The sequence below is a fragment of the Lissotriton helveticus genome, chromosome 10, assembly GCF_964261635.1.
Source record: "Lissotriton helveticus chromosome 10, aLisHel1.1, whole genome shotgun sequence".
NCBI classification, from domain to species: domain Eukaryota; kingdom Metazoa; phylum Chordata; class Amphibia; order Caudata; family Salamandridae; genus Lissotriton; species Lissotriton helveticus.
Window position 1 is genome coordinate 417,407,721 of NC_136071.1, and position 22,966 is coordinate 417,430,686.

General features: G+C 43.6%; 1 protein-coding gene across 2 annotated transcripts in view; it reads right to left on the reverse strand.

Moving 5' to 3' along the window:
• AXIN1 (axin 1) overlaps positions 1-22,966 on the reverse strand; it is a 271,337-nt gene that overhangs the window by 42,430 nt on the left and 205,941 nt on the right. The gene's annotated exons all lie outside the window — the stretch shown is intronic.

A 22,966-nucleotide genomic window follows, 5' to 3' on the forward strand; every position in this document is an offset into this window, starting at 1 on the left:
TCAGAAGTTTATAAACACTTTTAAATCAACATTAAACGCTTCCTGTAACCCTTGTTTTAAAAGTTATGAACCCCAAGTCTTCATAGCATGTGCACCTAGGCCCTGGTTGCTTTGGCACTTACGAGGAATGCAAATGACATTACGTCGCGTTCGATTACAAAATGACGAAACTCAAGCAACCCACTGGCAGAGAATTAATATTTTGTAATCAATAATTCAGATGTTTATGTTATGTTAAGTTATTTTTCTAATGCCCACAGCTACCCAACAAGGGTTTCTCAGAACAGGCCCTGAAAAAAACTCTGAAAACCTAGATTAGAATTATTGATTAAATAACCAAGTTTTTAGTTGCTTGCGAACATTGGGGTACAAATTCTCTTTCCGCATCACATCAGGTAAGGAGTTCCACAGGGTTGGTCCAAGAAAAGAGAAGGAGCGACCTCCCATTCTCACCAATTTAATCCTGGGAATTTCATATTTCTCTTCCGTGGAGGAACGTAGCAGGCGGGCGGGATGATAGGGCGGGATGATAGGCCGTACCAGATCTTGTAAGTATTTGGGTGCCGAGCCACTCTTGATTCTAAACATATACCACAGGGCTTTGAATTTTGTACGGTTTTCCACCCTGGGCCAGTGCAATTCTCTCAGGGCATTAGAGATGCTGGACATTCTAGGAAGTCTGCACAGCAATCTGGCTGCAGAATTCTGCACCACCTGAAGCTTACGCAGCACATCCCTGTTTGCACCCAGAAAAAGGACGTTTACATAGTCCAGGCGAGATGTTACAAGTGTCTGGACTGCCGTCCTTTGGGTATCAACAGGGAGCATCCAAATGATTTTCTTCAACCATTTGAGGATGGTAAAACAGGTGGCAGCAGTTTGTACTGCCTGTTGTTTTGTTGACAATTTATTGGCGATAATAAAGCCAAGATTGTGGACCTGAGAGGAGGGCATAGGTAAAGGCCCCATTTCAACGGGCCAATGTTGAGGGCCCCAATGTTCTGTATTTTGACCAAAAATGAGAACTTCCGTCTTCTCCCCATTGAGCTTGAGCAGGTTAGATTGCATCCACGATGCAATATTACGCAAGCCCAATTGCAGGGTAGAAGGGCCCAATCTCTTGGATAAGGAAAAGATGATCTGAGTGTCATCGGCGTACGAGAAAAGTGCCAGCCCTGCTTCTTCAGCAATCACTGCCAGAGGTTGCACATAGATGTTGAAAAAAAGCGGGCTCAAAATGTTGCCGTGTGGCACACCGTACGGGGAAGTATAAGACTTTGAGTTGGCCCTGGAGCAGAAGACCTGGAATGTTCGCTTAAATAAACAAGCATTTGCAATGCAATAGGTCTCGCAGCATTAAAGTTTGAATTACTGGCACTGTAAATGACAATGTTTTGCATTAATTTTTTTTTTTAATTTGCAATTGGTATTTAGACATTGTTTATGAATGGTTAGCTGTTGCTTATGCTAAGCAAAGTTGGCAGTAATATAGATTGCTAGTCTTGCTTGTTATAAGCATGCTGATTTAAAGCGCTCTGATACCTGCGGGGAAAGTTTGTGCTATATAAAAGTGAAAATGAATAAATAAATAAAAAACAGCCTACCTGTACCACGTCCGTTCTTATGACAGTAGCATGCACAAAGAGAGAAGGGATAGAGGTGTGCACACACAAGGAAGCAGGGACATGCACACATGAAACAATGGAACCGTGCGGACAGCTGGCGGCAGAGAAAAGTGCACACATGAGATCCTAAGAGGGTCAACAAGAGGAATGAGGCAGATTAGTGCACACAGAGGGACGGAGACAGGGGGGTGTACAGGAGCACACAGGAGGGCATAGGGAGGCACAGAGGTCACACGACGGAGGCAGAGAGGAACGCACACAAGCAAGGCTGAGAGGTGCAACACGAGGGATGGGGCAGACAGAGGGAGTCGTGAAACTTCTCAAAGCAGAGATCGAATCTGATGCACTAAGAATAAACACTCTGCGTGTTAAACTCTGGAGTTGGACTCTGGAGGTAAAGCCATGTTGGTTATGTTAGATCTATCAGCGGCATTTGACACCGTCCCCCACGAGGGTCTCCTAGTAAGACTCAGGGAGATCGGTGTACGGGGGACGGTGTTCAGCTGGTTCCGCTCCTTCCTGGCTGGTCGGAGTCAGACAGTATGGGCTCCTCCTTTTTCTGCTGCGGTGCCGCCACTGGAGGTCGAGATCCCGCAGGGGTCGATATTGAGCCCGACCCTGTTTAACATCTTTATGACCCCTCTGGCGGCATTGGCGAAGTCCTTTGGAGCCCAGATCCTGTCATACGCCGATGACACGCAGCTCCTTTTCACTTGTGGGAAAGGTGCTAAGTTTGATGGGGAGAGCATCAGAGGTTGCCTTGGGGCTGTGTTTAACTGATTCCATCTACACAGCCTCAAGTGTAACTCTGATAAGTCAGAGGTGCTTTTCTTTGGTTGTCGCTCGGATCCCATCTGGCAACCTTGGTGGCCTGAGAAGATGTTTCCACCTTCGGCTGCCTCTACTACGGCCAAGAATCTTGGGATAAAAATTGACAAGGATCTAACGATGAAACCCCAGATTCTTGGCCTTACCAAGAGGTGTTTTGGTCTGCTCAAGATGCTGCGCAAATTCCTTCCACTCTTGACACCTGCACATAGAAAGATCACTGTGCAGGCGCTTATTGGGTCGCATCTTGACTACGCCAACATCCTGTATTTGGGTCTTCCAGAATACCCTCTCCAACGGCTGCAGGTAGTGCAGAACTCAGCGGCGCGTGCCATCTTCGGACTTCATCGGCGCGCCAGAGCTTCTGACCTCTTGCAGACCTTGCACTGGCTGCCCATCCGGAAGCGTATTGTTTTTAAAGCCCTTACTCTGGCCTTTAAGGCCCTTCACATGACCGGAGCTAAATACATTAAAAAAAGGCTGGCTTTCCACCAACCTGCCAGATCACTGAGATCAGAGTCTTTGGCTCTGGCCTCGGTCCCGGCCATAGGAAGAGCTCGGATTGGCGGCCGGTCATTTCGGCGCCTAGCCCCTCAGCTGTGGAATACACTGCCTGTCTCCCTGCGCAGGAATCCTAACCTGTTGGCCTTCAGGAAGGACTTGAAATCTTGGTTGTTTGTGCAGTAGTTCTCTCTTCCCCTTTTTTTACTTTTGTCCTTTGTTCGTGTTAGGTCAAAGCGCCGGGACACTCCTCGGAGTAGCCGAGCGCTATACAAAAACATTCTTAACATTAACATTAACATTAAAGAAATACACTCGCAAATTAGGTCCATTTTCAATAGTTCAATATTGGTTAAAGTTAAAAGTTTGTTTCAAAGTTTGTTTTAATCACTAATCCAGATCCCCAATACTTCTCTGTGATCCACTAGCAATACAAACAATCCTCAACAGACAACTGGTCTCTTTGTAAAAGCAATCCGGAAGCACGTCAAAAGTCCTAAGGGTACCAACACTACAGCATGATTGCTTAGCAAGACACCATCAACCACAAGGCATGTTGTAGTTATACCCAATGATCTAAGCTGGCTGCCGTATCTCTGGAATACGCGAGAGTGGAGGCTGCTGGGAATTGTAGTTCATATCCAGTGCACCTCCGCGCAGCGCACCTTTCCGTGCACGCACCACCACAGTCCACATAACTCCAGCACTCTGCAATAAACACTGGCCTTCCCTTGACTGAAAGACATCCAACATGACTAGGATTGAAATACCAACGCTAAGTGCAAAAAAAAAAAAAAAAGTTATAAGAGGCCCCTGCAGGCGCAGCCCAATGTATTCTCCGGTGCAAGTTTGAAACGTCATTTCTTTATTAAGTTATCTGACACATGCTTTAACAATGATATTATACCTTCAAAATAGCTCAATGCCTCTGACTTTCAGAAGTATTGGTAAAATTGTGACATTTTTGACCTCAAACAGTTATAATATTAATTTACTTACTACTATTTGGCTGTTTGCATGGGTTGTGTGATGGAACCACACATGCCTTCACCAACCCAGCCATCCGAGGTGTACGTCATAATCAGTACTGAAACTGCGGCAGTGCCAGCAACAGTACGTAATGCACTAACATAATAAACACCCTGCTTTCAGACAATACTTTTTTTGGGTGGGGGAGAGAATGGAAAGGATAACAAGAAACGACGAGCAGAAAGTGGTAAAAGTCACGCACAGGAGAGAAACGCTCCCAACCTCCTGCCCCGGAGCCGCCGCTGGACTCACAGGGTCGCAGGGCAGAGCCTGGCAGTGCCGCTCTGTCCAGCCAGCCCACGCTGCACCGATCCAGAATAGTGGAAGAGACATAATCGGCTTGTGCTATTTTACATAAAGCATGATATTTTTTCAGTGTAGCTTTATAAATACCTTTGGATTCGGAGGAGTAATTCCTTCTCCAACTTCTTTCCATGGCTTTACACTTACTTTTTTCAGCTTTTAACTGCTCTGTAAACCAGGGGGCAGGAAGAACGTAATTATTAATTTTTTTCACAGAAGGTGGGGGACATGCATTAGATGCAGAGGCAATCCAATTATAAATACTGTCCAAAGAAGAAAGTGATATAGAATTAAGACAAGGGACATTGTTTAGAAATAATTGGTTACATTTTTCTATATCCAGTTTTCCCCAATTTCTGGACCAGCCCGATATACCAGGTGACAATGGGGCCAATTTTGGTGGAATTCTGTGTTGAAACGTAACCGCAAAGTGATCGGACCAACATAAAGGCAGTGCAGGAGGACAATTAATATCGGACAGATTAGAAAACATAGGGTCCAATAAATGACCAGCTATGTGTGTAGGGCCTTTATTGCAGAGAGGTAGATTCAACGCAGAAAAATCTGCAATCAGAGCCTTACTTGCAGAACATTAATTACTTTCAAAGTGAAGGTTTAAATCGCCTAAAACTGTAAAATTAGCCAATTTGAGTAGCCAAGGGGCTATCAAATCTGGAAGTAGGGACACCCAAGAACCAGCCGGTCCTGGGGGACGGTAAATCAGTGCCCCGGATAAAATAAACTGGGGGGAAAGCGTGAGTTTTAAAAAGGGCAGCCTCACAGTCTGCCAAAGGAAAGTCTTCTAGTTTACATGAATAGCTTATTTTAAAAATAATCGCAATCCCTCCACCTTTCCTAAGGATTCTATCTCTCCTTATTATAGTATAGGGCAATCGCCACATCTGGGCCTGAGCTATCATTCAACCAAGTTTCAGTAAAAAAAATAGCATTAGGTTCTTCGCTGTTCAGCAAATTAAAGATGACCTCCTTGTGTTTAGGGAGGGAGCGACAATTAATACTCCCAAAAATATAAATTTTGTTATTAATTGGGGAATTTTGCGGCAGTTCCTAATTCCTAGAACCTTCAATAGTAGGACTAATGACCATGTTTAAACTATGACTATTAAAACAGTAGTTACAACCACTACATAAGGAGTTAGCCTCTAAAGGACATAGTAAGCTACAGTCAGTGCCCACCATACCTCTCAAACTAAGCAGCTGGTCTGAAGAATATTGTGTAATGGGCTTAAGGGAGGAGATTTTTTGGGCATAAGTCCTGGCCCCTGATCCCGGTCGGTCTTGGACGGTCGCAGACGGTCTTGCCTTTGTCGCGCCTTTGTCGCTACATTGGCGCGACCGAAGCACGTAACCGCTGCGCGTCAAGACCATGGCTCTTAAATGCAGGCAACGATCGGTCGGTGTGCAACGAATGGAACGCTGACCTCCGTCAGCGCGTAGCAATTGAAAAATGGTCGCCCAACATTGTGCAGAAGTTAAAACATTAACGTAAATGTAAATTTTTACAGCAAGTGATTCGTCATTCCCACCAGAGAGAGCAATATTTCCCAATTCCGCTTATTACAACAATTCAAGATTCAAAAGCGGAGCCTCACAAGCGCTGCGCGACCAGACCAAGCCCCTTAAATGCCGGCAATGATCGGTCGGCGTGCAACGAAGGAACGCTGACCTCCGTCAGCACGTGGCAATTGAAAAATGGCCGCCAGGGATAAAGCGTGTCCCGAAAAAGATGTATTGTGTACAAAAATTCAGTCCCCAAGCGTAATGCAGCTCAAGGTAGCAGAGGTCACCCCCAAAAATTTAAAGTATAAGGTTTTTAAAAAGTTTTCCCAACACTGTTCAGAAGTTAAAACATTAACGCAAATGTAAATTTTGACAGCAAGTGATTCGTCATTCCCACCAGAGAGAGCAATATTCCCAATTCCGCTTATTACAACAATTCAAGAATCAAAAACGGAGCCTCACAGATGGTTGGCAAGAAACGCGCAAACAAGCATTCTATTCTCAATAATCAACACAACACACTGCTGACTGTGCATATGTAATTTATATGTTCATTTGTTGATGGTTTTTGTAAAATGCTCTGTTTTCAGCCCTTCAGCTAATTCAAAGTGCATCTGGCTCTGGGTTCCATTTTGTCGTTTAGCATATCTAAAACTTCCCGCTCATGGCCAGCATGCTGGAGGGAAGGCTAATTTTGATAATTCTAAATCATATGCCGCAAAAATAAATAAAACATGTCACCTAAATGTGGCAGCCATATGCGTGCAATAAAAATATTTAGTTTGAAAAAATGTATACATATAATTTTAATACAACAGGATGGACAGTATTCTAGTATGTGTACTTACAACTGCTCGTTTTGTGAAAATACACATTGAGAACCATGTGGGTGCCATGCAGATGTGTTTGAGACATTCACTCCCAGGCCAGCGTTGCCCCTTTATTCTGCGTAGAGTGCCACCTGGGTCTTTCCTATAGTGCCACTCCTACTGCAGTGTGGCACCTTTGTATTGTCTAGACTATCCAACTTGCTATAGTTGCCTTTGCCACTCGTAACCCTTTGGTTGCTGCTGCAAAAGAGACAAAAAAACTAATTGTTCTTCCTGATTGCTTTTGTTAGGTCGTAGGGTACCAGACAGCACAGTTGTCTGTCTGGTTTGAACAAGACATCTTGGGAACATTCAGAAAGCTGACTTAGGAATCCATTCCGCCCTTTGTTTACCATTGGCTTAGTAGTTTAGAACTCAAATTTTCTGGCTTTCTATCTGCTGACTTTATTTGATATAGGCTGTCCCGCTTGAGTTTGTCCCTCCCGTTGCCCAAACTAGTTTTCTGTATTCTTCCACAAACTCGCTTTCTGTAAATAGGCCTTTAAATCTTGTTCTAATCTTCACACATTTGCTGTGCATTTAAAGACAGGTCAAATGTCATGCTGTGTCTTTCAAGGGAGCTTGGTGTTTACTTTTCTTTCTCTGACTTAAAAGTGAGAGAATTTATGTGACACTACTGTTAGGTATCCATGTGAGAGGAGAGGGTGTAGGATTGTATTTCTCTAACACACAACAAAAAAAACATCAACTTCACTCATGCTTCAAAATTGATCAGAATTAGTTCAAATTAAGTCATTTTTTTTGTTTGTAATTATGACGTGTGGTGGAAACAAATATTCGAATACGATCCAAACACATCACTACACTAGGTGATAACATTTGCACACATTATCGTTTGTGTGCAGTAAAACCTATTTCAGTGCAAATGTATGTATGTATGAATACATCAGAAAACACAGCGGAGGTTATCTCAGGGGCAGAGCTGGAGTGTTTCTCGCCGGTAAATGTTAAAGGAATTATGGGTTTGCTTCAAGTGGTAACATCAGGCTCCCCTTTAGATCCATGCCCAGTGGCTGTGATTAAGCTGGCCCCAGTTCCTATAGTTACATCATTGGTAGCCTTGTTTAATAATATGTTCAGGACAGGAGATTTTCCGTCCTGCTGGAAACGAGCCTCAATTTTACCCTTATTAAAAAAATCAAACCTGAATATCAGGGATCTGAATAACTATCGCCCTATAGCGAGACTCCCTTTACCAGCTAAATTAATAGAAAAGGTGATGAATGTCCAATTGAGCTCGTTCCTTATGGCTACTCAGGCACTGGACCAGTCACAACACGGTTTTAGAGACAGCCATAGCACAGAATCTGCGCTAATCAAAACAACAGAAGAGATCAGAGCTGTGACCGATGCTGGGGGCAGGGCGGCGTTGGTACTGTTGGACCTTTCCGCGGCCTTCGATACGGTCCACCACGTGATACTGATGGACCGTTTGAAGGCCTGTGGGGTACAAGGAAAAGCATTTAAGATCTTAAAGTCATTCCTTTCCAACAGAATTCAGAGTGTGTCGCTGGGCGAATTCCGAATCGAAACCTTTCGTTCTACCCTGTGGGGTTCCTCAGGGTTCGTCCCTGAGCCTCACTCTGTTCAATTTATACGTCAGCTCACTGGCCCCAGTAATTCGGGCATTTGGCTTTGAACTTACCTCGTACGCTGACGACACCCAGATTGTGGTGTCACTGTTGCCAGGGAAGGAGGAAGGAGTAGCCAGGCAATTTCAGGACTGCATGCTGAAGGTGGGAAACTGGATGGCTGTAATCTGCCTTAAACTGAATTCGGCCAAAACAGAAGTTATAGTGTTTGGCTCAAACTTCAACTTCTGGAGTCCAAACTGGTGGCCTGAGCAGATGGGGAAGGCCCCCACCCCTGTGCTTAAAGTTAAGAACCTAGGGGTGCTGATCGATGATCAGCTTACCTTCCGACCTCAGGTTAATGCGCGGTCTTCCTCCATTTCCTTTCTGCTCAAATCTATTCGAAAGATTCTGCCATTCATCCCAGGAAGTGGTAAAAAACAGTAGTTACCACTCTGGTATTATCTCGGCTGGATTACTGTAACAGTCTGTTTCTTAATGCCCAACAGGGCATACTAAATAAATTGCAGGTTCTACAAAATGCTGCGGCTCGGCTCATTACAGGCCTCCCAAAGTACGCCCCCATTTCACAGGAGCTAGCCAAACTTCACTGGCTCCCGGTGCGAAAGCGAATCTTGTTTAAAGCGCTTTGCCTGGTGTTTAAGGCCTTGCGAGGCCTAGGGCCATCATTCCTCCAGCAGTATTTCTTCTGGTATCTCCCGACAAGGCACCTTAGATCTGCTAACGCAGGGCTGATTGTTGTCCCGCACATTAGGAAAGCGCGGTGGGGAGGCAGAAGCTTGGTGCTGGGAGCAGCCAAGGCCTGGAACGCCCTGCCCCCGGCTCTTAGAAAGATGACGGACCTCATGGCCTTTAGGAGAGCTCTTAAGACCTGGCTGTTAACTAATTAAGCTTTAATCGACCGTGCGTATGGAGTTTTCAGTGCGCCAGGACACCCACGGGTAACGGAGCGCTGTACAAATGTCAAAGATAAATAAATAAATAAATGGTCATTGTAGGAAAGTGCCCCTGTTTGCATGGTTACCCCCTATTTTTTGCCAGATTCTGATGCTCTTTAACTCGATGTGCACACTGTTCCTGCTAACCAGGTTCCGAATGCCTGTATTTCTTTCCCAAAACTATACCTTTGTTTCCACATATAAGTCCCTCGTAAAAGGTATCCGTGGTACCCCAAGGGCATGTGAACAGAGAGCATCTCTAAAGGTGGCAGCATGTATTATGCCACCCTAAGAAACCCCTTGCCAGCACTGTAAGAGGCATAAGTAAGTCACCTATACAGCAAGCCTTACAGTCCCAAGGCAGGGTGCACTATAAATCTTGTGAGGGCATAACTACATGGGCAGATATGCCCCTATAGTGTCTAAGTCCATTTTTAGACATTATAAGTGCTTAATGAAGCCATACTGAGTACATGGGCTGGGAGTTTGTCAATGCGAGTTCCACAACTCCATAATCTCCATTAATAAATGCACTCAGAGAGCACCTCAGAGGTGCCCCCTGAAACCTACCAAACCACTAGTGTGCGCTAGACTGGTCTGCATTAGCCTGACACTTTTAGACATGTTTCTGACCCCCACTGAGGTGGGAGCCTGTTGCTCTTGTGGGTTAGAAACAAAGCCAGCTCTAGGTGGAGGTTCGTCACACCTACCGCCAAGCAGAAACACCATTGAAAGGAGGTGAACCTCAAAGACCTCCTGCCCTTTCTTATGCTGACCAGGGCCTACCCAGCTAATGGAAATGCCCGCCCCGACCTAGCCCCACTTTTTGACAGCAAGGTCAGCGGGAAAATTAGTAAGCAGGAGAGGTGCGTCTCCTCTCAGCCAGGACCACCCTAAGGTGCCCTGAGCTGAAGTGACCCCCTCTTTTGAGAATCTTCCAAATTGTTATGGAAGGTTCTAGCCAATATGATTAGGGGTATGCCCCTCCCCAGAGGGGGTTTGGACATACGAAGGGAATAGTCACCGTAAAGGTAGTTAGCCCATAGGCTACTACTTTCAGCCTCTGTTACACGCCTAAATTAAGTATTTGGGGGTACCCCTGAACCTAAACTCTTAGTTCCTGATGACCTACGGAGGGAGAGGACAAAGAAGAGCAGTGCAACAGAGGAAGACTAAAGACACCCACTGACTTGGCGCCAGCCCTACCGGCCTGTCTGCAGCTCTCGACGATCCTGCAATCACTGCAGACTCGTCCCAAAGCCCAGCAGCCTCCAAAAACCTTTGGAAAGATTGCTGCCTTCAACAAAGACCAGAACCCCCGCCCCCCAAGAACATTGACCCTGATCGTCAAAGAAACCCCAAGAAAGGCCTCTGTTACCTGCGGAACAGGGAACCCTGCTTCCGGATCCACCACTGCAACCAACGCCTCCGGCCCAAATCAGAGTGGCCCAACGGTCCCAGTGAAGTTCCCCAGTGATCCAGAGCCCAAGTCCATAGTGGGCTAGCCCCTCCTGGACACCACGACGACACCTGCAGCCTCAACATAAAGGACCCCCTACCCTCGACAGGCTGCGGTAAGGTTTTTCCGATGTCAAAGGACATACCTGCCCACGCAGTCCCCAAGCCTTGGGAAGCCCAACCGATGGCGTCCAGGTGACCTAACATCCGAAATTACCTGCCCACCCACCAATTTCCTTCATCCAGCTTCCTGGTCTGCACCAGCAGCCTTTGTTCAAAATAGTTGTCCTCTATTGATTTGTATTGGGTGCCCGATGCTGGCCCTCTGCACCCGATGCTGGCACTCTGAACCCGGCTGCCTCTGTGTTGCTGAGGGTGTATGTTTGGTGCTGGCTAGTGGCCCTGTCAGTGCTTGTCACAAGCTCTGGAGGTTGAACTCCAACTCCGCTTTACTTACCTGTAATTGGCACGACTTTGAGTGCGCCCATCTCCATTGGTTAACATTGGGCACCCTACTCCGAATTTGACCTCTGAACCTGGCCGCCCCAATGCAACCGGTGGTGCATTCTTGGTGCTAACTTAAAGCTTGCCCTGTGTTGACCTAAAATCATGAAGACTGAGTTTGTGATTAAAGTACTTACCTGTGAAATTGCATTCTTGTTTTCCTCCCACAGGACAACATTGCTCATTTGAAATATTGCACTGAGTGTAGATTTTTCTTGATTTGCAAAGTATTACTATTTCTAAAAACTGTATCTATCTTGCTGAAGTCCTGCACTAAGTATTCATTTACTACATTGAAAAGTATTGCCAGTTTGAAAACCGTACTTACCTGCTACTAAGTTTCTTTGTTTCTAGTAATAAAAGAAAAGTAATATTTTTATAAATCATTGGTGTCGGATTTAGTCATTTAGTGTGTGTGATCATTTCTTGCTTGAGTGTGTACAACAAATGCTTAACATAGCCCTCTGATAAGCCTAACTGCTTGCCCACACTACCACAAAACAGTGCATTAGTATTATCTACTTTAGCCACTGTAAAGCCTCTGGGGGTCCACTGGACTCTGTGCACACTTTACCTTACTTTGGTATAGTATATACAGAGCCAGCTTCCTACATTGGTAGCTTTGCAGTGGGGTCTACGACTTTGGATTTGTTGAACCACTCTGACAAAAAGTGACCACAGCACTACAATCCAACATTGTTTTTAGATTCAACTGTATTTTTGAATTGACAATTTTTCTATTTTTTTTATTAAAGTTGGGGCCTTGGTCAAGTTCCTTTACCATTTTTAAAAGTTTAAACACCTACTATAGTTAGGGGTAAAAGTGCCTAGAAGTCTTTGTTAGTCCTTTTAAAACGGTCCCAACTTTAATAAAATAATGGCTACAGAGAATGTGGTTGTAGAACTCAACGTAACCCCTTAGCTCCATCTTGCCCTACAGGAGCTAAGAACCCTCTGTAGACTTCAGAAATGAAAACTGGTTTCACCTTTACCAAGATCAAGCTCCAGGAGCTCTTAGCAGAGTATGCTAAGGAACATCCTTCTGAAGAGGAGGATCTCCTCCGAGAAGGAGAAAGTGGTGATGAGCGGTACAATTCCCAACCCCCTTGCCTAGTTAGAGAAGATGTGTTCCCTTCACCCATCTTTCCAAGAGTAGTGCTAAGGATGTCTAGCTCACACACAGGTGGGACACGAACCCCAAGCCACACTGAGGATAGCCTCAATGAGGAGGACATCATTTTAGCAATGAAGGCTCATAGAACATCCATGGAGTATATATTCCTGGCTATAGAAAGGGAAACAGCAGACATGGCTCTAGCACCTATGAATGGTGACAGCAACATAATACCTAGGGATAACAGATGAGGGATAAAAAATAGATTTCCCATGCATAAGGAGTATCAGACCTATATTATGTTAGCATGATGCATCTATACATACCCTTTTTTTGCTTGATATATACATAAATCATCTATATGCTTTTGCAGGGAGGAAAACGTTTATTCGCTCCCTGCCTATTTACTGTTAACAGAGTAGGCCGGGAACCATACAGACGCCTTTTTCCGAACCAATGTCCGAACACGGGCTGTGATCACGTGTTAATCACTGGCAGTTGTCAAGCCGCAGTTCATCTGAGTTACTGAGAGCCGCTGAAAGTAGGCTGTTTACTCGACTGTCCTGAGACTCAAGGTCGCATCTGGCTTTGGGGGCGATAAGTGCATTCCTGGAGGCGCCGTGCCTACACTCCCAGGCACCAAGACGAAAGGGAGTCACCCCTCCTGACCTTCCCAGTAATAAATAGTTATGCTTTGAAACTAATCATGTGTGCCATATATGGTCTTTCCACGGAGGTCGAGGGCCAACTGGTGTTTTTTCCTTTTACAGTGATTATATGTGTTGAACTGAAAAGTATATAACCTCATGTTTGAATACGAGCCAAAAGTCTTCTCCGCGCACCAGATGGGTGAGAGTTGGAGAGGCTCCTCTATAGAGTATTTTGCTTAAATAAACGATTGAACTTTCTTCTCTGCCAACTGACTGATTACTTGGTAATGGGATTGGGGCTGTTGGTAGGTACAGCCCTTTATGTTATTTTTGTAGTACTTCACAGAGAGAACTCTTACAACCCTAAAATCCCCAAAGGGATTGTCCCCAAGTTAAGGAAGGTGATGATCTTAAAAAATGGTTCACAGCCTTTGAGAGGGCCTATGCCTAGAGACATGTGAAGCAGTCACACTGGGGACCATTGCTTTAGAAACTGTTCACTGATAAGTGTAGGGATAGACTCCTGACACTCATTGAGGCAGACGCTGGGTCCTATGACCTCATGAAGGGTACCCTGATTGACGATTTTGCAGGGGCAAGATGGCTGCCGTGGCGAGGGCTCTGTGAACAGCTCAACTCTCTGCTCCGAGTGCCTGGGAGAAAGACTGTTTGAATGCTGCATTTTGATAGAGGGGAAGATTTTACTATATGAATATCCTGGGATATTCTTATCGCTTAGCCAGCATTAACCCCTGTGTAGGCCCTGCTGCTTGAAAGTTATAGGCCTCAGTTAAGTTGACCAGAGTACTGCCATTTTCTCTTAGTTTAATCAGAAAGCAGGTCTGACCCAAGCTTCACCCAGCTCCACTTCTGCGAGGCTCTGCACTCCTGGTTCTAGCCCCCACCCTACTGTGTGCTAAGTTCACGAACGTTAGAATTCAGCTTCCCCTCAATTCTTTCAACACACCCTGGACCGACACCTAAGACTGTGCATGAGAAAAAGGGAAGTTCCCGCCGCAGCTACGCCAAGCTTGAGTGATAAATGTGGCGACAAGCATTACAGACTGGTACATACAACACATTAATAGAATTATTTTGCGCAATAATAACACTTTTCTGCCTATTCTGCCGCCCAAGCAGAATTTATGACAATATTCCAGTCAACAAGGCAAGACCTTAGTCTAGACAAGTGTACATGTCGCATTTACAAGAATAGGGCTACATTTGGGCATATGGATGGGAAAGGTACAGGCCAGGCTGTAGGTGACGATAGAAGGGCATGTGGTACGAGATGGGGTGAGATGACGTGACCGGCTTCTCACCAGCCTGAAACATATAAAAAGGAGGTCCGCAAGAATATCTACAGACAACTCCTCGTCTGTTTGTAGGTATTCAGGCAGCGAGTTGTCTCCAAGGGCCCTTGTTTAAAGTCTTGCTTGAGACTTGTCTTGTTTAAGTATTTTGTACTTCATGTATATATATATTACCTGTATTGTATTTTAGCTGCTTTTTTAATAATAAGAAAATATATATCAGCAAATGTTTTTTAAACTTGTGTCAACTTTAATCGCATTACATGCTTTTCTAACGGATTGCAGGATATCTTACTCATATAGTATTACGAGTGTTCCCAATAATATGTACTTTGTATTCCATGATAATTACAGAAGTTCTCATTTATAGGCGAATATGAGAATTCTCAATGAAGTGTACTTCACCTTTTTTAAGCAAATCTACCTCAAAGCCTACATGTGCTTCTAAGTATAGACTCACTCTCAATCAGGAAACTGTATTTAGTATAATCAAATCAGTCTATGCGACTTACAGTGAATGCGGAGCGCTAGACTAAGAACTTATGTGATTTCTTATGCTGTGAATGTATTTTTAAGAAGTTGTACTTTCATAATAAACCTGTTAAACTTTCAGCCTCGGTTTCCACGGCTCATATACCTGTTTTTTAGAGCAAGGGTTCCTGCACAACCTGGTACAAATTAAGCCGCCTCATTTGTCCCTATTTCTCTTTCACGGTCTTCCCAGCGCAGGCTTCTGAGCCGCTGCGCCCCAGCCCCTGACCCCTCCTGCCCTGTAATAACTCTCCCTCTGACAATTTCAGCCTGCACGAGCCGCAGTAACGACCGATTCTACTACTGGTTACCACCTGGGGAAATTATCCGAGCTACGGCGAGTGGTTTCTGTAATAATTCAGCATCAATTTCAAACAAGGAGGAAATGGCGTTTATCGGGAGCCACACTGGTTCATAGAGCCCCGCAACGCTTCCTCCCTCAAAACCTGTACTGAGAAGGATTCTTTTTCCGGAGGCGTGCTCACCTGTTATTTGTTACCTGCACCTGGTCTGCGGCTCTGGGTCCGTGAATGTTAGCCGATTTACTGCTTTATCGGCGGTGTGCTCCGCTGTGGCGTTTCCCACTAATAGTGCTCAGTTTTCGGAGCTTTGTGGCGCGAGGTCACGGAGGCTCTCGCAAAAAAATGCCGCCAAAGGTACCAGCGAAAGCGTCTACTCGCAGCAACAAGACAAAGGCTGTTGAAGATGGAAACGTTGAGACTGCCGAATATACTCAAGGTGAGAGAGATACAACTTCTACGGGACTAAATGCCGATAGTACCGATGTCAATGGCACGGGGAGAGGGAGCGAATTATCTAGGAGTCATGCTACGACCCTGGGCAGTTCGAAGCAGGGGACTCTCACTTTACCAGCTTTATTCGAGAAACAATCCGTAAAAAAAAAAAAATGCGATTCAAGCAGAGCTAACTAAGCAAGAAAAGAATTCTACTGTAATGATGCAAGATACTGGGACTGGTGATATAGCTAACTCTGCCTTAAGGGAATCATTACTTGGAAACAGTGGCATTGTGGGAGATGAAGTTTCTAAAGTATTACATCAAAACCTGGTCGTGAATAATAATCCCGATATTATGATCCAAGAACCTAGTGCACCAATGTTATTGGGGGCCACGTCGGCATCAGAACCGTTGGAGTTTCCAGGGATACAAGAATCAGTGGAGAACTTTTTCTCTCTATCCGACCCCTCGTCGGACGAAAGCACGAATGTTAGTAAGGAATGGGCTGAATATAGTGAAGGAAGTAGTTCAGTCGAAGGGGAGGACGAGGGGCCGAGGCTTTGTTCAGTTTCGCTGAATACAAGTGTGTCCACGGTTAAAAGGCGAAGAAAAAGAGGATCACAACGCATTACCCTTAAGGATACTGAACTAAGTTCAGAAGTACATGAAGTGGCTACCCGGAAACCATTGGATGGAGCGGGATTAACTGTAGCTGTAACTGGAACTGAACGTGGAGAGAGTGAGAATGCCTCCAAGAACCCCACAGAGATTACATTAACTACTATTTACAACACCATGATGTCCCATCGTGTGGAAGGTAAAGCTGAGAATCCGCGTACTCAGGCAACATGCTCCAAAGTGAAAAATGCTGTTCGGAGAGCAATTAAATTTTGTACTGACACAGCTGACAGAGTCACAGAAGCCGAGGCGAGGATTGTGGCGTTGGAGGAAGAGACAATGACTCAAAAGCACAAACTTGAGAATGCTAAAGCTCATAAGGATGATATTGTATATACACTATCAGGTCTGGAGAATCAGGCGTGCAGAAATAACTTACGCTTTCTTGGGATACCCGAGAAAAAAGAGGGGGCCGATGTAAGAAAGTTTATCATTGAGTTATTGACTGAAGCATTCCCTGAAATAATATCTTGGGATTGGTCCAAAGAGATACAAAGAGCACACCGATTTCCTTTTTCTGCAAGGAAACCTCGTCAGGGGGAGGAAGAATATCCTAGGGCAATATTAGTTTGTTTCAATAATTTTCTTGCTAGAGAAGAAATTTACATGTTAGCTAGACCTGATAAAAAAGCAGTGGCCAAGAACTGTTCGTTTTTCGTGAGACCAGACTTTTGTCAGGCCACAGTTTCTCAGCGCTGGCACCTGCGCCAGCTGATACCTGAGTTTCAAAAGAAGGGGGCCACTGTATTTCTGCAGAATCCAGCAAAACTGAAAATTGTGATGAAAGGACAGACCACATTTTTTGTATCAGAAGTTAAAGCCAAGGAATACCTAGAATCCTTATGAGCTATAGAGTGTTTAGATGACTATGATTACAAAGGGATCCTGGCTCAGTAATCCTTGATCGCCGCCAGCATAGTTGTATAGCTGAATATTAGTAGAGCTGATACTATTCTGATGTTTTCAGGTTCTCGGAGGCGGGGGGCACGGCACACCATACTTTACAGGAACTGGTAGTTCCTGAGCCTCATATGTTGGGGAGGGGGGTTGTTCACTGGGTAGGGGTTGGGGGTGTTTGTAGGGGGGTAAGGCGGTGGCAGTTGTTATGGCTTACACAGAAAGGCAGATCTACTCATTATGTTTATCTGGTTTGAATTCAGGGAGAGAAGGAACAATTTGGTCAAGTTTGAGGTCAATTTTGTGTTGCAATGGATAAAAAAATTACATTTTGTACGCTGAATATCAACGGTTTGAATGATACAAAAAAAATAGGGATCTTACGCAAACTAATTCAGTTGTTACGAGTCGATATTCTGTGTTTACAAGAGACTCATATCCCTTGGGATAAATGAAATGTTCTAAGAAGTTTGGGTCTCGAACTTTTAGTTTGTTCAAGGCAGACCGGGGTCAAAAGAGGAATTGCTATATTTATGAAACAAGGGGCTGGAAAGTGTGTTAGAACGTTAGAGGACAAATGGGGGAGATGGGGATTAGCTGAAATAATTGTTGAGGGTAACAAGCTGACAGTTTGTTGTTTATATGGCCCGAACTTGGACGACAACGAGGTGTTTAACTTGGTTAATCTAGAAATGGCTGCTTGGTGTCAACATATAATCCTTTGCGGAGATTTGAATATTCATATTGATTCTGATTGTAATATCAGGGCCATTGGGAGTTATAAAGGTTGTAAGACCAAGACCTATGGAGGTTTAAGGGAACTAGCATTAGGAAACGGGCTGGTTTGATGTTTGGAATAAATTACAACATACTGACCCTGGTTATACTTTTTTTTCGATCCCACACCGAAAGTTTGTTCGACTAGATTATTTTTTGATCTCCTCATTTTTTATGGAGAATGCGAAAGTCGAAGTTTTACCGCAATTGGTCTCAGACCATAATCCTGTTATATTGGAAGTATTGCTGCCCTCCCATAGTGTTAATCTAAACAAGCAATGGTCGTTCCAAAGGAGTCTGTTGTTGGATGAACATTATCTTTTACATATGGCTAAAATCATCCAAGATTTCTTCTTACGTAATAACGGGACAGCCTCAGTTCAAACCGTATGGGATACTTTTAAAGCAATAGTAAGAGGGCAAACTATCAGTTATTCTAACTTTCAACGGAAGAAAATACAGGAAGAATTTAAGAATAAACTTGATTATGTGAGGAAGGCAGAGTTAAAACTTGTGGCTAATATGGCCAGGGTATTGATGAAGCGCAACGTTCCTTAACCATCGAACGGGCTGTTTCATACTCGTATTTAGCTGACCAAGTTGCTGTTAAATATAAGCTACACAAGGCGGAATGTTATGAACTAAACGAGCAAACAGGTAAAATCTTAGCTCAAAGGTTAAGGCAAAAGGCAGCTCTGAATGACATAACTAAAGTTGTTGATTTAGAAGGAGTAACTCAAGAATCTAAATCTGGGATACTTAAGGCGTTTAGTGGTTTTTATAAATTACTATACAATAAACCTAATAATGGAAACAGTGAAGTGAGGGATCCAACAGATTATTTGGAAAATATTGACAACACTGTGATTACTGAAGCAGATATTGCAGTATTAGCCGCTTCTATCACTTGGGATGAGATTGAGACAGCAATCTTAGATCTAGCTTCGGGTAAAGCGATGGGGCCAGATAAAATTCCTCTGGAATTTTATCGTGTTTTCCGTAATATGCTTAAACCCGAGCTGCTCAAGATCTTTCAGTATGCTTTTCAAGGACATCCGCCTAATTCTTGGTCTTTGGCTACCATAGTAGTATTTAAGAAGAAAGGAAAAGATGGCACTGAATTAGGATCCTACAGGCCGATATCTCTTATAACATCAGACAGCAAAATATTTTCGAAAATATTAGCTAATAGACTAAATGACATAATGCCGTCTTTGGTCTCTAAGATCCAACACGGTTTTATTAAAAAAAGAGATACTACGGATCATATTAGGCGGATTATCACTTTTGTTGGATTGGGCGCAGGCCACGGGATCCTCGGTCGGCGTTGTCCTGTTGTATGCCGAAAAAGCTTTCGACAGGGTCGACTGGGGGTTCCTTTGGTCTGTGCTGGAATGGAAGGGATTCCCTAAAGAATACATTCACGCTGTCCAGGCATTATATACCAATCCTAAAGCTGTAATCAGGTTAGCTACTGACACGTCTAATTTTTTTTCGATTACAAGGGGGACAAGGCAAGGGTGCCCTTGTTCCCCCTTATTGTTCGCGCTGTACATAGAGCCATACCTGAATAGATTAATAAAAGAAAATGGAATCCCCCCGGTTATACTACATCAAATAGAATATAAAGTCTTCGCATACGCGGACGACGTTGCGATCGTCACCTCCAACGACGGGTCGTCTTTATCTAAAATCATCGAACTGGCTCAAGAGTTCGGTGAGTTATCTGGATACAAGTTAAATATCTCGAAGAATCAGTTAATTCACTCAACTGAAGGCAAACCAGAAGATGTTGTATTTACACATACAGCTTCATATCTCGGTGTGACAATTTCTGCCAAAGTGGAGGATATTGTAAGGCTTAATTCAAACCCTATATTATTTTCTGTTAACAGGACCCTTGAGCGATTGAATAATTTACATCTATCTTTATATGGCCGCACCAATGCAATCAAAATGATCATATTTCCTAAATTTCTTTACTTATTTTGCACCATACCGTTATTGATCACCTCTGTTTTTTTTAACAAATTGGATAGAATTATTTCAAGGTTCTTATGGGGCTATCGTAGAGCTAGAAGATCTCTCAAATGGTGCACCTTACCAAAATTGAAAGGAGAATGGGGGGTTCAGAACTTCCGATTATATTATTGGGCAGTTTCATTAAGATTAATGGGTATTTTAATTTTTTCAGATTTTAGTCTGGATGAAGCATTTATGCCTTCAATCTATGAGATGCTGTTGGGAACAGAAGCTCGACAATGTTTGCTCAGGTTGATAGAGCAGAGTTATTATGAAAAAACAAAGTTCAAAGTCATGATAGCGGCCTCACAAGTTTGGAAACTATTTAAAAAGCGATTCTGTTTCTGTATAAACTTGAACTACTATACACCATTTTTGAAGAATCCTTTGCTTCCCGAAATCTTTAGAGATCCCGTTATGCAGACATGGAATGATTTCAAAATATGTTCATTTGGAGACCTGTATCAGGATGAACAATTTGTATCATATATTTATTTACAGAGTAAATACAATCTTACAAGAGGAGATTTCTTTAAATATCTTCAAATTCGGAGTTTTCTTGAGACAAAAGCTTTAATAAATACCAGCTCTATGAGTAAAATAGATGTGTTAGAAAGTTGTAGGAAAAAAAATAGAATTGGTGTGATATATCAAATGATGTTAAATAGAATGCAAGACAATTTAGATGTGTATATAGAGAAATGGCAAAGAAATATCGGTATTGAAAAGGTTGATATATCCAGGTCCTTAGAAATGGCCAGTAAGGTTATATTCAATGGGTCATTTAAAAGCCAGCATTTTTTGGCCATTTTTGATTTGTATTATACACCGTTAAAACTGATGAAATGGAAGGCTAAGAAAGGTATCAATTGTAGTCGCTGTGGATATTCAGCCGCTAACTCTATTCATATGTTTTTAGCTGTCCGAAATTAATACAATTTATTATAGATATACAAGGCTTTTTGAATAGTATTTTAGAGTCATCATGTGTACTGTCACCAGAACTAGTCATATTTGGAATTCAAACTGATCAAATTGGTCATAAAACTATTGAAGAAGAAGGCTTTCTATTTATAGCCATGTCCGTATATAGATATTGTATAACCTCACGCTGGCTAGATTCTGATCCTCCGGTCTTTTATTACTGGCAATCCAAATTGATAGGTATTTATCAGCTTGAGAATGCGGTATATAAACTCAAGGGTCGAAAAAAAAAAGCATTTGGTCAAAAACTATGGTTACCGATCAGTAACTGGATCTAATCTGCCCGCTGTGTATTTTTTTCTAACCTTTTTGCCAATTGGATATTGTAAATTTCTTATGTATGCATCTTTTATTTATTCTCTGAGACGTATTATTCTGTTCTGTAAGAAAAGTATATTTTATCTGTGTATTTTTGTATCATGCATCTTTCCACTGCCATAAAATTAATTAAATTAAATTTAAAAAAAAAAAGAAATGAACTTTCTTCACTGCCAACTGACTGATTATTTGGTAATGGGATTGGAGCTGTTGGTAGGTACAGCCCTTTATGTTATTTTTGTAGTACTTCAGTTGGCAACTCTGGTCGGACTCCGTGATAGGGTTGTCCTCCCCCTAATCGGGTAGAAAGGACAAAGAAAAGGGAGCTCTGGTCGAGCGGGTGGACGGATTGAACATTTTTGACTTACTCCGCTGTCGCGATCAGAGTTCCCCAGCTGCTAGTGACCCTTGGCCGGAGTCTTGCGGGCGTAACCCAGGAACTGACCGTGTTGGTCTTCAGGAGTTGGCAGTTAAGAACACGCAATTGTACCTGTATGCACCAGGTGAGTGGACTGTTTTGGAACGCGCTGTTGAGCAGTACTTTTAAAGCAGTTAACTGTAGTATTTGGTGTACAGTGTACCACGGAGAATTTTGGGGGTCTGACGGGGCAGCATTGTGGCTGCACGGGTAGATGCTCCACAGACTTGTTTTGTGAACAATAGAGACGCCGATCGGACGCTCTGGTGTGGCTCGTGTGGCGTGCACCCGGCCGGACTGGTCTCGGAAAGGCCTGTGGTGGCACCTGGGTAGCCTTGGGGACATATCTGAAGCGGTTCTAAGGAAGCAGGCTCAGTCAGAATAGTCCCAGGGGTGAACCAGGTAGACTACAGGATGGTCTGTAGGACAGTCTGTGGTTATACCTGTTCGACGGTCTCTTGGTAGTCTTTGGACTGCTTGATTATGTTATCTGTTGGTCTGGAATCTGAATCAATTGATTTTCCATGAGCACGAGTCGACGGGCTCTGTTCCTTGTTTGGAATGAAAAAGAAGACATGTAATTTTGAATACCTTTATATGTACATATATTATTGTTCTGTGTTTGTTCGAATGAGAGTAAGGTTGAATATGTTGTGAATGTTTGAACATGGCCATGTTTGAAAGTTTGTTGTTATGATTGAATGAGGAATCCGTAACAACAATCACAATGCAGTGTATTAGCAAATTGAGTTTTTTGGATGTTGTTGCCGCCCTAATGATACGCGCTTGGCTGAAAGTCAACCTGCCCCGCCTGAGGGCAGCCCGAGTTATGATCTGTATGTAAAGCATGGAATTACACCTCTCTTGTTTAATACGCTATGGCATAAATATACTAAGGATAATGTAGAGTTACAATGGCCCTTAACCGGGTCTTTTGACGAGAAAAAGATATGTTTTCTACAGGATCGATTGTTTTCTAAACGTAGTCGACAGTCAACGTTTGATTCCCTAAACCTCTGGCAGAAGAAAGCAAAGCGTAGACGTATACGGGAGGGAAAAGTAAGTAGAATCAAAGGAGGTCAGACGATTACACAGAAAGCCATTGCTTATGATGAAGCTCAAACCGAACAGGGAATTGATTGTGCAGATAGGCAATTTAGATTGCAAGTGGATAAGACCTATGTGGCTAGGACTGAAGCGGAGGATGAGATGGAGGATTTATTGGACACTTGTCCACCTCCACCTTATGCTCCACAGCGTATATATCCCATTGTTTCCTCAACTCTAGTACAGGCCCCTTCAGCCTCTGCCCTGTTGTTTCCTCTTCCCCTGTCCCT